A 13,589-nucleotide genomic window follows, 5' to 3' on the forward strand; every position below is an offset into this window, starting at 1 on the left:
GAAGGGCGTCATCCGATTCAGGAAGCGGGGCAAGTTGGGCCCCAGGTACATTGGACCCTTCAGGGTTGTAGCCCGGGTGGGCAAGGTGGCGTTCCGGCTGGATCTGCCAGCCGAAATCAGTCATATCCATAGCACTTTCCATGTCTCTCAGCTACCGAAGTGCCTGGTGGACGACTCAACAGTGGTACCTTTGGAGGACATTCAGGTTGATGACATCCTGAATTACATCAAGCGGCCTATAGCGATCCTCGACCAGAAGTCGAAGGATCTGAGGAACAAGAAAGTGGAACTCGTGAAGGTGCAATGGAAGCACCGTAAGGGGTCGGAGTGGACTTGGGAGCCAGTGGACGAGATGATGGAGCATTACCCCAAGCTGTTTCAGGATCGAGCAGCAGACTTCGAGGACGAAGTCTAAAATAAGTGGGGGAGATTTGTAGCACCTGGTTCTTGGTACGTATTCTTTTATTTAATTCTTTGTGCATTTTGCATCGTGGCCTTGGACTCGGCGAGTCAAAGGATCGACTCGCCGAGTAGGAGCGGGAAGGGGCACGGGGTTTAAGTTGTGGACTCACCGAGTCGGGTCCCGGACTCGGCGAGTAAGCCACTGTTTGGACAAAAACCCTAATCCAGGAGTGTGCACCCTATTAAAACACTCAAACTTGGCCTATCTTGCCCCTAACACTTCCAGAAGAGCTGTAGAGCGAAACCCTAGCCCCCATATTGTTCTTGTGAGTGATTTTGGCTTTGTGAAGGAAGTTTGGAGCCTAGAAGAAGAAGGAGAAGGTTGAAGGGTGCAAGGAGGGGAAGTAGATCCGAAATCTACTCTGTAAAAGGCTTCCATTCAAGAAGAAAAGTTCCTACCTTGATCTCTAGTTCATTAGATCCCCTTTTGTCCCTAAATTGTGGTTTTTAAGCCCTAAAACCTCAAACTCTATGTGTTTATTTTCTATGCTCTGAAAGGGCTTCAGATCTGGACCTTAGGGACATCTTGGAAGCATAAAGTTTCTGTGATTGAGGTCCCTATCAAGTGTTTGACCTCATAAAGAGCTTGGAATTGCCTTTTGGAGCTCATAGGGCCATGCATGCACGTAAAGTTTGCAACTTTACGTGATAAGCATGCCCTAGGAGCTTAGATCTATAGTTTGGAACCATTGCATGTCTCAGTTTTAGTCTGTATGGGAGGAGAGTTGAATGGACTCGGCGAGTACCAAAGTGCACTCGGCGAGTTCTATGAAGATGGTCTTAGACTCGACGAGTTGGATGAACCACTCGGCGAGTCCTATGAAGATTGCCTGGAACTCGACGAGTTGTTCTTCAAACTCGGTGAGTCATATGAACAGTTATTGAGTTAAGAGGGGTTTAAGTGCAGAAGGTCCAACCCTTCGTCACTACTCGCAGAATTAACAATTTATCAAGTAGCGATAGCCCCAGAAACCCAAATCCTCAAGATGGATGCTCTGGTGAGGATTTGGAAGCGAGTAGGGGATCTGCTCGTGGGACTCGGCGAGTTATTCCTGGACTCAGGGAGTCGGATGAGTTTCCATGTGGCTTTCGAATGGGAGAAGAACTCGTCGAGTTGTCGGCCCAACTCGACGAGTAGAGTCGCGGATGGGGACGAGTAGAGAGTGAGGGACTCGACGAGTTGATGCCCCAACTCGGAGAGTCGGGTCAACTGGAAGTTGACTTTGACTTTGACTTGACTTGGTTGAGGGTAAAATGGTCATTTTACCCTAAGTATATAGATCTGTTTCTAACTGAGTGTTTGTGGGGTTTGTAGCCAGAGGATTTCCGGAGCAGCAGCGGACGGAGGTTTCCCGCACTGATTATCAGCAGCTACTTGTATGAAGTGAGTTACCTTCCAGTAGATGTGGGTCCAAGGCCGCAATTCCGGCCCACCAATGAGGAGTACTTAGAAGATAATTGTCTTTGTGATAATTTATCTTGGTCTGGTATGTGTTTGGTTACGAGTTATATATGTATGATATGTTACATGATAGGGACAGTTTCCCTGATAGTGGTCCTTAGGACCAAGAGGTAGGTCAGTACCCGGAATATGCATGACTGTTTGCTTATATCATGCTATTGTATGCTAGTGGTAGGGGTGGAATAGTCCCCAGTTACTGGTTGAAAGATACCGATGAAGACTACCGGTTGAAAGATACCGATGATGATTACCGGTTGAAAGATACCGATGACGATTACCGGTTGAAAGATACCGATGGTATTGTATGGTATGTGGTATTTTGGGGGAACTGTCTAAGCTTTGTGCTTAGGGTTTCAGGTACATCTTCGTCTAAGGGGAAGGAGCCGGCGGCGTAGCATGGCATCACACACACATTTGATTTTCCGCACGGTGTTTTCTGGGATTGTACTTTGATATGTTACTTGTTTATGTTGTGTGTTGAAACATGATACTTGACTTTATGAGATGACGTGTTGATTCAATACTTTCTAGTGAATGTTTTATGAACAATTTAATTAAAAATGAAATTTTTGGACCTAAATTTTGGGTCGTTACAGTATTCATGTGTGATTGGGTTGATAGTCGTGGAGTAAAAAAGGATGATTTAGGATTCACGATAGTTAAATTTGATAGGCTTGGTCAGAAGTCTGAACCCTTCGTATTAGCTAGTCAAGCCAAACAAGTTTTTTATGTTCAAGATCAACAATATGAGAATTTGCATGTTGTTAGATTCACACCACATAGGATGTACAAGTAGGGATCAAATGGTGAAACTGATGATATGTTGGAATTTGATGCTACTTTTAATTTAACACAAGACTCCGCTTTATTAGACCTTGATGATGATTTTTTGTGTACGCACCCGGATGGCGAGGGCATATTAGTTAAAAATTTTTTTTTGCAGAATAATAAAGTTTTTGGTTTGTTTATATTTCAGATTTTGAATGTGATTAATTTTTTTCCAACTGCAACAAATAACAATGTTGTAACGACCCAAATTTCACTACCAAAAATTTCGTTTTAAAAACATTACTTTAGAAAATATTAATAGTTAAAAAAAACATTTTTTGATCAAGCCATAACAAAACGTAAACCATGTCTAAAAGTCAAATCATACAACCATCAAAATATCAGAGTATAAATCCCAGAGAATCTCGTAAGTGCAGAAACCAATGTGTGTGTATGATGTGCCGCTATCGCGCCGACTCCTTCCCCTTCGACGAAGAGGTACTTGATACCAAAACTGCAAACTATAAGCACAAAGCTTAGTGAGTTCCCCCATCGTACCACATACCATACAAACAAATAACACGCATACTGCCAGGCTATTCTGGGGTGCCTGACTACCCGGTGCGGCCATTCTGGGGTGCCGACTACCCGTGTCAAGCCATTCTGGGGTGCTGACTACCCATGTCAAGCCATTTTGGGGTGCTGACTACCCATCGGTCCTAACAACCGACCTTTCGGGGACTAGTCCCCTCCTACTACCACTATCGCAAATAACATAACAGGCCAACATGCAAACATATCATCACGTACTGTCAGACATTTCTGGGGTGTCTGACTACCCTCCGGTGCTAACAACCGAACTCTACTATTATCACATATAACATATCATGCTAGCATATCACATATCATATAGTAGCAACCTAGATGATATCACAAAGACAATCATCTAACATACGACTCCTACTGGTGGGCCGACATTGTGGCCGTAGACCCACCGCTACTGGAAGGTAACTCACCTCGAAGTAGCTGCTGATCTGAGCGGGAACTGACTGTCTACTGCTGCTGCTGCTGCTCCGGAAATCCTCCGGCTGCAATTCCCACAACATACTCAATCAAACACTACTAACTGTCCTTTGGGTAAAATGACCATTTTACCCCTGATCATGACCTAAGTCAAAATCAGAGTCAACTTTCAGTTGACCCGACTCGCCGAGTTGGCTTTCCAACTCGCTGAGTCCCTACCCAAACGTTTGCCCTGAATCCTGTTCCTACTCGTCGAGTTAGGTGACGACTCGACGAGTTCTCCTTCTTAACAGATACTCAAGTCCTTCATCCTACTCGCCGAGTTGTATGAACAACTTGTCGAGTTCATCTTCATCCGATAAACACTTATGCTAAGACTCGCCGAGTTGTATGAACAACTCGCCGAGTCTGTTCTTGATCTAAGGAGATTGCCTTGAACTCGCCCAGTCAGGGGATTGACTCGCCGAGTACCTCCATAGATGAGTTCCGCTTCTGACTCACTGAGTTACACCCCGTGACTCACTGCTCACTCGACACTACGAAACGGGGACAAACTCGGAGACTCGCGAACAGACTCGCCGAGTCACATGAACGACTCGCCGAGTCGTTGCCATGCACCCACTAAATACACAGATTTGCTCGATTCCAGTCCATGCCATTCACAGATCTAGGCTTCTAGGACACGAATCACACGTAAAGTTTCCAACTTTACGTGTAGATATTCACCAATATGGATTTTAGGGTTCAAAATTCCTCAAAAGGGTAGATCTAGGGTGAACAAGCAACATGGGTCCATAAAGCTAACAGATCTGAACTCCTGGAGCTCAATCTTGCCTAGATCTAGAGGCCAATCGACTTATTACGAAATATTATGCACATACAAGCTTGGGGGATGGCTGAAGAATGTCTTAAATAAAGCCTTAAGCATAGAAACAGGGGAAAAATGGGATATACCTCAATGGAACTGCTGAAATAACACAATGATGCTTGGATGGCTTCCCTTCTTCTGGATCTACTTCCCTTCTTCTTCAAAACCTTCAAGAGCACACAACAAATGCTTCAACTCTTCAAAGAACAAGCTTAAACGAGGGTTGGGAGCTTTGAGGGGGTGAATGGGGGCTGGCCTGGGGCGGATTTGTTGCTTAAATAGGGTGCAAACCCCTGAAACTTAGGATTTCATCCAACAACGGTGACTCGCCGAGTCTAGGATATGGACTCGTCGAGTCGACAACTTAAACGTGTCCCGGGTCCCGCATCTACTCGGCGAGTCGGACCTGTGACTCGCCGAGTCCAAGGCTAAAAGAAGAGAAATACTCAAATAAGATTTACGTACCAGGAACCAGGTGCTACAAATCTCCCCCACTTATTTTAGACTTCGTCCTCGAAGTCTGCTGCTCGACCCTGAAACAGCTCGGGATAATGCTCCATCATTTCGTCCACCGGCTCCCAAGTCCATTCCGAACCCTTGCGGTGCTGCCATTGCACCTTCACCAGCTCCACCCTCTTGTTCCTCAAATCCTTCGACTTCCTGTCTAGGATTGCGACTGGGCACTCAATGTAATTCAGGCTGTCATCAACCTGAATGTCCTCTAACGGAACAACCGCTGAATCGTCCACTAGGCACTTTCGCAGCTGAGAAACATGGAAAGTGCTGTGGATCTGGCTGAGCTCGGCTGGCAGATCTAACCTCTACGCCACCTTGTCCACCCGGGCTACAACCCTAAACGGTCCGATAAATCTCGGGCCCAACTTGCCCCGCTTCCTGAATCAAATGACGCCTTTCCAAGGCGACACCTTCAGGAGAATCATATCCCCGACCTGAAACTCCAAGTCAGATCGATGCTTATCGGCGTAACTTTTCTGCCGACTCTGAGCAGTCTGAAGCCTGCTCTGGACCTGCTGAATCCTCTCGGTCGTCTTGAGCACCACTTCGGTGCTCCCCATGACTCTCAGGCCAACTTCACCCCAGCATATCGGGGTCCTGCACCTTCGTCCGTACAACATCTCAAATGGAGGATGATCAATACTCGCGTGGTAGCTGTTGTTGTATGAGAACTCGACCAGGGGAAGATAGGTATCCCAGCTACCACCGAAGTCTAGCACGCACGCCCACAACATATCCTCCAGAGTCTGGATGGTCCGCTCGCTCTGACCATCCGTCTGCTGGTGAAAGACGGTGCTAAAATGCAGACGAGTGCCCAACTCGTCATGGAATCTCTACCAAAATCTGGAAGTAAAACGCACATCCCTGTCCGAGATCACCGATACCGGCACCCCGTGCCGCGCCACGATCTCCCTGATGTAGATGTCGGCCAATTTCTCGGCCGATATGCTCTCCTGAATTGGAATAAAATGAGCACTCTTGGTCAATCTATCCACGATGACCCAAATCGAATCCACTCCACGCACGGTCCTGGGAAGCTTCGTGATAGAATCCATCGTGATATCTTCCCATTTCCACAGTGGAATATCCAACGGCTGCATCTTGCCATGCGGTCTCAGATGTTCGGCATTGACCTTCCTGCAGGTCAAACACCGCTCGACGTACCATGCCACATCCCGCTTCATGCAGGGCCACCAATAATCTAGACGAAGATCCCTATACATCTTCGTCGCCCCGGGATGAATAGAGAACCGGGACTTGTGCGCCTCCTCCATCAAAGTCTGGCGCACACCTCCGTGATACGGCACCCACACCCTACGGTGTAACGTCAATAATCCTCGACTATCATAGTCAAAGGAGGAAACCTGACCCACCACACGCTCGCTCTTCCGATGTTCCTCCTTGATAGCCTCCTGTTGAGCCTCCCGGATTTGCTCCAACAGGGGAGTCACCACGGTCATCCTCAAGTAAACGTCCCTGATTCGCGCCGCCTTACGGCTAAGCGCATCGGCCACCACGTTGGCCTTCCCCGGGTGGTAAAGGATCTCGCAATAATAATCCTTCACCACATCCAACCACCGACGCTGCCTCATGTTCAGATTCGGCTGATCCATGAGGTACCTCAAACTCTTGTGGTCCGTGTAGATGGTACATCGAACCCCGTAGAGGTAATGTCGCCAAATCTTGAGGGCAAAAACCACCACCCCCAACTCCAAATCATGCATCGGGTAGTTCGCCTCGTGAGGCTTGAGCTGCCTCGAAGCGTAGGCAATGACATGCCCCCTCTTCATCAGTACCGCGCCCAACCCAGAAATGGACGCATCACAATAAACCACAAAATCCTCTACGCCCTCCGGCAGGGCTAAGATCGGCGCCTCGCACAATCTCTATCTCAGCGTCTCAAATGCAGCCTGCTGCTCGGGTCCCCACCGAAAGACCACGGCTTTCTTCGTCAGCCGCGTCAGGGGCACAACTATCTTGGAGAAATCCTGAATAAATCTCCGATAGTAGCCTGCCAATCCCAGGAAACTCCGAATCTCAGATGGAGACTTCGGAACCTCCCATCTCATCACGGCCTCGACCTTGGCCGGATCGACCAGAATCCCGTTCTGGTTAACGAGGTGTCCAAGAAATTGCACCTCGCGCAACCAGAACTCACACTTGGAGAACTTGGCATACAAGCTCTCCCTCCTCAGGGTCTCCAACACCTCCCTTAGGTGTTCCTCATGCTCCTCCTGAGTCTTGGAATATACCAAGATATCATCGATAAAGACTATCACAGACCGATCCAGCATCGGTCTGCACATACGGTTCATGAGGTCCATGAACGCGGCAGGAGCATTGGTGAGCCCAAACGGAATCACCACAAACTCATAGTGGCCATAGCGCGTCCGAAACGCGGTCTTCTGTGCATCCTCCTCCCTGACCCTCATCTGATGATAACCCGAACGCAAGTCAATCTTGGAGAACCAAGATGCTCCCTGAAGCTGATCAAAGAGGTCATCAATCCTCGGGAGTGGGTAACGGTTCTTCACCGTTACCTTGTTCAACTCCCGGTAATCTATACACATCCGATGCAACCCATCCTTCTTTTTCACAAATAGGATCGGGGCTCCCCAAGGCGAACTGCTCGGACGAATAAATCCCTTGTCTAACAGCTCCTGCAGCTGCGTAGAAAACTCCTGCATCTCGGGAGGAGCCAACCGATACGGTGCTTTGGCTATCGGAGCCGCACCAGAAACAAGGTCAATCCTGAACTCCACCTGCCGCTCCGGAGGTATCCCAGGTAGCTCCTCCGGGAAAACATCTGCAAAATCTCGAACCACCGGAACCTCGCTCATTGTCGCCTTGCCCGCCTCCCGGGTATCCATCACATACGCGACATATCCTGCGCATCCTTGCTGAAGGTAGCGTCTAGCCCTCGCTGCTGAACATACAGTGGGTCCACACTGAGGCCTCTCACCATGAATCACTAACTCTCCCCCGCTTGGGGTCCTGACCCGCACTAGCTGCTGCGCGCAATCTATCACCGCCCCATTAGGGCTAAACCAATCCATGCCAATGATCACCTTGTTCCCGCGCAACGGAATGGGAACCAAGTCTACCAAGTAACGCTCCTCAAACAAACGCAAAATGCAATCTCGAAACACCATCGATGCTCGCACCGACCGATCATCAGCAATCTCTACCTCTAGAGGGCAATCCAACTTGCCCGAAGTCTCATGAAACTTCTTGCTAAGCGCAAGAGAAACAAACGATCGGGATGCACCCGAGTCGAACAATACCTAAACTGGGATGCCGTTCACATGGAACGATCCTAATGCATACATATACATACGGAGCACATATCAATATCATAACATCATAAAATAAAAAGAGAGGGAAAGAATCATACCCGTCACCACATCGGGTGCGGCGCGTGCCTCCTCGGTAGTCAACTGGAATGCTCGGCTCCTCACCACCGGAGCCTCTGCTTTGCCCTGCCGGCCATCTGTGATCCGCAGGGTCACTAGAGCTGGCGCCTTTACCGGCGCTGAAACTGTCAACTGGGGGCAGTTGGCCTTCTTGTGGCCCCTCTGGTTGCAGTGAAAACACAACAACTCTGATGTCTGAATGACTGCTGCCAGAGCAGTGCAATCCCTGCTGATGTGCCCAGGCTTTCCGCACTTGTAGCAGCCTGACGATCCCATCCTGCACGCCCGCTCGTGAGGCCTGCCGCATTTCCTGCAGCGGCTGGGTCCTGACTGGCCTTTCGGCCTACCATCTGATCCCTTGGGCTTCTTCCCCGAAGCCCCTCCTACCTGTCCCTCCTCTAATTTCCGTTTCCGGACGTGCTCCAAATCTATCTCCCTCTCCCTCGCCCTGGCAATCATAGAGTCCAAGGTAGGGCAAGCCAAAAAGCTAACATGCTCCCAGATGTCAGCTCGTAGCATATCGTGATAACGAGTCCTCCTCATGTCCTCGTCACCAGCATACTAGGGCACCAACAAAGCCCTCTCCCGGAACTTGGAGGTGATCTCCACCACAGTCTCCGTCGTCTGTCTCATATCCAGAAACTCCCTGGCCATCTGCTGAAGCTCGACAGCCGGCGTAAACTCTGCCCTAAATTTGGTCACGAAGTCCGACCAGGTCATAGCCTCGATAGCTGAGGCTCCCAACGAGTCACCCACTGACTCCCACCAATCCCGGGCTCGGTCCCGTAAACACCCTACTGCATACCTCACCTTCGACCCCTCGGGGTAGAAGCTAGTCAACTGGGCAGACTCGATGTCTGCAATCCATCGCCTGGCAGCAATGGGGTCTTTCACCCCATGGAAATCCGGCGCACCACTGCCCCTGAAGTCCTTGAAGGACAGTGTGCGAGATCCTGACTGGCTAGATGCCAAATCACTCCTGAATGCCCGCAGGCGATCCTCCATCAACTCCATGATCCCTTCTTTGATCGACCCAAAGAGGATGGGGGTCGACTCAAGGATGCCCCTGGTGATCTCTGACGCGATGAACTCGCGTAGTCCCTCATCTACCGGCTCAGAACCTGACACCTCTCCTGAACCGCCATCTACCAGCCTCGATCGAAGTACCACCATTCTGTAATACATCACAACAATAATTAGAGATACTGATACTTCCTGAGGGATCACAACTACTTACAAGTTCCCTGGTCTTGTCTTGGCCTTCCTTGGTTCGGGTACGGATCCTCTGCTTTCAGTAGTACGGGCCCATACTACCTTCCACATCTATCCGTACCTTCTTCAAGGACTGCCTCGACTCCACCAGATCCCTTTCCCTATTGCTAATCACTACTATACTCATCCCAGGCTCACCCTAGGAAATCTCCGACTCTACTCGATCCAGTCCTCAGCTGCTGCAGACCTCCTTTTAATGCCAATTAGCCATCACCCGAATACCATCACATGCGACGAGACTCAGATAATCCTTCGAGTACCCGACTCGTCCCTACAACGGTTGGACTCAAACAAGAGCTGCGCAGTAGGATCAAATCCGACACTCTAAGATTATTCAACTCTGATCACATGTGACGTGACGTATTCGTATAATGACTAATTCCCATTATTCGGAGTCCCACATAGCACGAAGCAAGCATCATTCAGATAAGGGAAACAACCTCAAGCAACTCCGCTCTCATGGAGGGAAACTGAACTAGCACACAGTGCTAACTCACACTATCGGGCACAACCCTAACAGGCTACCCTACTGCTGTCTACTCGATACTAGCATGCAATTCTCATACAACTGGAACACATAAAGCAGGCACATAAGGCATCACTCCTAGATCCTTAGTCCTATTCTAGCATGCTGTTCTACAAAAGCTGATAAACATAACATAAACTTGTATGGGTACTTTGGGGAATACTTACTTGAGCTCGGCCGGTCGCGCACATCACACACTTCGTTCTTTCTTAAACTCTTTTCTCAATTTTTAGAAAAAAATTTCTTTTAGAAATTCTTTTAATCCCTCGATTTGAGTTCAGACACCCCCGAAGGTGAGTCCGAATCCCTCAAACCAGGGCTCTGATACCAACTTGTAACGACCCAAATTTCACGACCAAAAATTTTGTTTAAAAAACATTACTTTAGAAAATATTAATAGTTAAATAAAAACATTGTTTGATCAAGCCATAACAAAACGTAAACCATGTCTAAAAGTCAAATCATACAACCATCAAAATATCAGAGTATAAATCCCAGAGAATCTCGTAAGTGCGGAAACCAGTATGTGTGTATGATGTGCCGCTACCGCGCCGGCTCCTTCCCCTTCGACGAAGAGGTATCTGAAACCAAAACCGCAAACTGTAAGCACAAAGCTTAGTGAGTTCCCCCATCGTACCACATACCATACAAACAAATAACACGCATACTGCCAGGCTATTCTGGGGTGCCTGACTACCCGGTGCGGCCATTTTGGGGTGCCGACTACCCGTGTCAAGCCATTCTGGGGTGCTGACTACCCATGTCAAGCCATTCTGGGGTGCTGACTACCCATCGGTCCTAACAACCGACCTTCGGGGACTAGTCCCCTCCTACTACCACTATCGCAAATAACATAACAGGCCAGCATGCAAACATATCATCACGTATTGTCAGACATTTCTGGGGTGTCTGACTACCCTCCGGTCCTAACAACCGAACTCTACTATTATCACATATAACATATCATGCTAGCATATAACATATCAGATAGTAGCAACCTAGATGATATCACAAAGACAATCATCTAACATACGAATCCTATTGGTGGGCCGACATTGTGGCCGTAGACCCACCGCTACTGGAAGGTAACTTACCTCGAAGTAGCTGCTGATCTGAGCGGGAACTGACTATCTACTGCTGCTGCTGCTGCTCCGGAAATCCTCCGGCTGCAATTCCCACAACATACTCAATCAAACACTACTAACTGTCCTTTGGGTAAAATGACCATTTTACCCCTGATCATGACCTAAGTCAAAATCAGAGTCAACTTTCAGTTGACCCGACTTGCCGAGTTGGCTTTCCAACTCGCTGAGTCCCTACCCAAACGTTTGCCCTGAATCCCGTTCCTACTCGTCGAGTTAGGCGACGACTCGACGAGTTCTCCTTCTTAACAGATACTCAAGTCCTTCATCCTACTCGCCGAGTTGTATGAACAACTCGTCGAGTTCATCTTCATCCGATGAACACTTATGCTAAGACTCGCCGAGTTGTATGAACAACTCGCCGAGTCTGTTCTTGATCTAAGGAGATTGCCTTGAACTCGCCCAGTCAGGGCATTGACTCGCCGAGTACCTCCATAGATGAGTTCCGCTTCTGACTCACTGAGTCACACCCCGTGACTCACTGCTCACTCGACACTACGAAACGGGGACAAACTCGGAGACTCGCGAACAGACTCGTCGAGTCACATGAACGACTCGCCGAGTCGTTGCCATGCACCCACTAAATACACAGATTTGCTCGATTCCAGTCCATGCCATTCACAGATCTGGGCTTCTGGGACACGAATCACATGTAAAGTTTGCAACTTTACGTGTAGATATTCACCAATATGGATTTTAGGGTTCAAAATGCCTCAAAAGGGTAGATCTAGGGTGAACAAGCAACATGGGTCCATAAAGCTAACAGATCTGAGCTCCTGGAGCTCAATCTTGCCTAGATCTAGAGGCCAATCGACTTATTACGAAATATTATGCACATACAAGCTTGGGGGATGGCTCAAGAATGTCTTAAATAAAGCCTTAAGCATAGAAACAGGGGAAAATGGGATATACCTCAATGGAACTGCTGAAATAACACAATGATGCTTGGATGGCTTCCCTTCTTCTGGATCTACTTCCCTTCTTCTTCAAAACCTTCAAGAGCACACAACAAATGCTTCAACTCTTCAAAGAACAAGCTTAAACGAGGGTTGGGAGCTCTGAGGGGGTGAATGGGGGCTAGCCTGGGGCGGATGTGTTGCTTAAATAGGGTGCAAACCCCTGAAACTTAGGGTTTCATCCAACAGCGGTGACTCGCTGAGTCCAGGATATGGACTCGTCGAGTTGACAACTTAAACGTGTCCCGGGTCCTGCATCTACTCGGCGAGTCGGACCTGTGACTCGCCGAGTCCAAGGCTAAAAGAAGAGAAATACTCAAATAAGATTTACGTACCAGGAACCAGGTGCTACAAATGTACTTAATTTTATTTGAATCTTTGTTGAAACTGGTTGTATTTTTGTGACATGGAATCGGATTCAGCTTCTGATCACGATGAAGAATCCAAACAAAGAGGTCCGATATATAAGGCAAAAGCTAATAAAGTGAAACTCGTAACAACTTACAATAAAAAAGGTGTCCTGGTTGGAAAGGAAACAACACAACTGTCTACTTTTGAGGGTTTGGTTGCAAGAACAATGGTTCCCATAACCTACGCGTCTTGGCTGGAAGTTAGTGAAGAAGTAAAGGAAGGGTTATGGCAATATGTTTTTGTAAGTCTCTGTTTCTTCTTGTTATTACCTGTTTTTTTCCCTGTTTCTGTTTTTGTCCCTATTTAGATTTGTTTTTTAACCAACCCTTTTTTTTATGTTTCAGGAAAAGTTTGTAGTTGACCCAAAGAGCCGGAAGCAAACTCTCCAATCGACCGGGAAGAAGTGGAGAAACTTAAAGCTTTATCTATATGCCAAGTTCATTAAGAACCAAAGTAAAGATCCCAAGGAAAATCTATTCAAACCTCCGAAAGATTATCTGTTTATAAAGAAAGAAGACTGGAAAGTTTTTGTATCCCATAGAGTTACAAAAAAAGTGGGAGTTTGGTTAAACTTTTCTTATATGCATTTATATCTCATAGAATTACAAAAAATGGAAAGTTAAAAGTTTGTAGTTACAATTTTAATGTTTCTAATGCAGGAGAAAAGTACAAAAGCTAAAAAATACTCGTGTACATCATAAATACAATCATCGTTTGAGCAGAAAATGATATGCCAAACTCATTAATGACATCGTACGATTCCCATTAAG

This window comes from Lactuca serriola, chromosome 4 (assembly GCF_051521515.1).
Source record: "Lactuca serriola cultivar US96UC23 chromosome 4, Lser_US96UC23_V15, whole genome shotgun sequence".
In the NCBI taxonomy this organism is placed as follows: domain Eukaryota; kingdom Viridiplantae; phylum Streptophyta; class Magnoliopsida; order Asterales; family Asteraceae; genus Lactuca; species Lactuca serriola.